At 42.0% G+C, this 2,959-nt stretch overlaps 1 long non-coding RNA gene across 1 annotated transcript; it reads right to left on the reverse strand.

Moving 5' to 3' along the window:
- Positions 1-648: 648 nt before the first annotated feature.
- On the reverse strand, positions 649-2,154 carry LOC114814154. The gene is made up of 3 exons (XR_003761894.1): positions 2,095-2,154; positions 1,183-1,318; positions 649-1,089 (listed from the first exon to the last, which is right to left on the reverse strand). It is a non-coding gene; the product is annotated as an uncharacterized LOC114814154 (long non-coding RNA).
- Positions 2,155-2,959: the final 805 nt, after the last annotated feature.

A 2,959-nucleotide genomic window follows, 5' to 3' on the forward strand; every position in this document is an offset into this window, starting at 1 on the left:
CCCACATCTATAAAGCAGCCCTCGCTTGGCTCTAGGGAACTCCAGCACACATCCTGTAAAACTAAGCATCTTTCAAAAACAACAAAAAGAGTGCAGTGTTTTCCCTGTGTGCAGCTGGGAGCACTCTTTCAGTAAGTGCCTTGGTCTATGCCAGCAGGATGCCCCAGAGCGGCAGCGCATTAAGAATGGCAACACAAGCTGATGAATATTCATGGATCTGCGATTGTATGGGCAGCACTCAATTTGCAAAGACCAGGACTGTAAAGAAATTACAAGGCACAGGATGGCTTCCTGACAGGGCATGAAAAGAAGGGGAGGCAGAGTGGGATGCAGCCCAGGCTTAGTTTGGAGCAATAAAAAGGTCACATCCAGAGACCACAGGCTGCAAAATCCCAGTCACAAGCAAAAGTAACTGTTGGGTGGATAGGGCTGGGCTTTGGAGGACTTCAAAATCACTTGGAATATTTTCCTGAACATCCCAAAATTTGCAAGTGAATCAGTTTAAACCCATGCTCCTTTTCAAAAATTTCAAATCATAAATCCATTCAGCAGAAGGAATGACTCGCTTCTTGAGCCCTCTAGGGAGAACAATGTACTTATTGTACCATGTATTTAAGTTCTTTGTGTATTCCATGTAACTTCTCTACATACAGTAATTTATTTGTTTATTTCTCTCATGCCATTGTCTGTCAGTACCATGTTCCAAAAGTTCTATAAAATATTCTCATTTACACCAGCTTCTAAATGGACAGGCAACCATCCAGAAAAGGGGCCAAGCAATTGTAAGAGCCCTTGAAGGAACATTTTGCTTTAGACAAGTAGAAGAAAACCAAATCAAGAAGGTCAATATATTCAGTTCTTCTAGATACAGGAGTTAAGTTCCTAATGAACCCCAAATTAAGGAAAACTCGCTCTATAATACACATCCTTGACCAGCACCCTATACACAAGCAAACCATTTCTTTCAACATGACATTCCATTTAGTTCAGGTAGATGCAGGTTGTTCAAGAATGGTTCTTGACGGTGTTCTAACAGAAACAGAGTGAAAAACTTCATCGTGGGAGAACGGGGTAATTGTCCTTGGAAAACTGAAAAAAGAAAAGGGTAACAACAATATGGCAAATTCAGATAATTTAGAGCAACTCTTGTCTGTCTAAGGTGGCTGTGAGATCTGGACTTACCTCAGATACTTTATCTGATCCTGGATGTATCTGGGTGGTAAATACATAGAATTCATTATCACAGGAAGTTGTGCTGGCCAAAAATATCAGTAGGTCAAAGAAGGAATTGGATAAATTCAGGAGGACACAGATCAGCCTGCCATAGAGCAATTAGAAATGAGATGAAAGAGGTGAAGCTTCAAGAAGATCACAACCCTGAGAGTCTATCAGATTTTACTGCCACTCCTGCTTTGTTACTTTTTTTAAATGCTATTCGTTAAGTGTTTACTATGTGCTAGGCACTGTACTAAGCATTAGGATGTATACAAGCTAATCAGGTTGGATACAGTTCATGTACCACAAGGGGCTCACAGTATTAATCCCCATGTGCTATCATTTTCTACACTTGCTTTGCTGAATTCCAACAAAAAGTTAGAGGCCATATTCCTTTGAGGCTTTTACAAAGACATAAATTTGTCCTCATTCCAGAGTGGAATCCCCTGCCTTCTCTTCAAGGGGTGATAACTCTCTCAGACTATCACCAACTCCTACAAAGTCTGTCTGTAGCCTGCTCAAATGTCAAAGTGACTCTCCAAAACCCTGTCCTTGGGGTGTGGCATTTCCTCTTTCCAATTCATCCATAAAGAGTATAAATAAGTTCTTAATGGGCAGCAAACATGTCTACCGAGGGTTGCGTTACACCCTCCCAAGCGCTTAGAATAATGCTCTCCACACAGAAAGTGTTTAATAAATACCACTGATTGATTGGTTCTTGAGGCTCCAACCAGAACCTAAAACAATATTGCCTGCCCAAAATTCCTGTCTTATCTCACTGGGCGTCTCCTTAGTGGTGGTGAATCGCGTCTCCAAAATTTGTTAATGTATGGCCTTCCTTCTTTCCCTTCCCCACCCCCATCCAGATCAACCTACTACCTCTAGCCTAAGAGAGCTACAGCACATAAAATCTCTGTTTTGGAGGATGTTTCCAGCTCCTAGCACAGGGTTGAAGAGATAAGCCATTCCAAACATCCCTGTCCGTCTGGCCTATTTTTAATTAGTGGAAAGCACATTCTGATTGGCCTCAGTGTGATACTAAACTGCCCCACCTGGGGATGGAACTCAATGTAGTTCAAGTGAGTCAGTGGGACAGCCACATTTAAATGGTATTCTTTAGCTACATTTTGCTGTGCCCAACTGTCAAGCCTGAGAGCAGGGGTAAACGAGCCCCCTTCCCAAGTCTTTGTTGAAATATAGGAAGTTTTGGAATGTTTACCCCACATCAAAGACTTTAATTGGAGAAAAACATGACATGTCCAGAAAAATTATCATCATTCCGGTTACAAAAGCAGTGTCAGAGGGTGTGTTTTCCTCTCAACCTTCTGTGTACAGGAAGTAGTTGAAGCTGGAGGGGCAGATCATTACACTCAGACACTCCGTATGGAAGCCATGGCCAAGACCTAGAAGTGGGCCTTCTGGAAGGGCAGAGGCATGAGAAGAAAGAATGTTTTAAGTGGGGTGTGGGAGGTCCAGGTTTGCATGCAAAGCAATTTGTAAGTAAAGTTTTGAAACTGCTTTCTCTAATCTAAACAGAAAGGTAGTGAAAGGGAGTGCACTGACTCTGAGTGAGAAAGCTTATTTGAATCCTTACTTCAATTTTTAATTAGTCCCATCAGGAAAACAAACAAGTTGTATCAGGAAAACAAAAACGAGTGCAAGGGAGAAAGAGAAAGAAAGTCTGTGCACACTCACTTGCACAGCAAGAAAGACAAAGGAGAAAGGAAGAAGAAGGGTGGAGGAT

Source organism: Ornithorhynchus anatinus, chromosome 9, assembly GCF_004115215.2.
Source record: "Ornithorhynchus anatinus isolate Pmale09 chromosome 9, mOrnAna1.pri.v4, whole genome shotgun sequence".
Classification (NCBI taxonomy): domain Eukaryota; kingdom Metazoa; phylum Chordata; class Mammalia; order Monotremata; family Ornithorhynchidae; genus Ornithorhynchus; species Ornithorhynchus anatinus.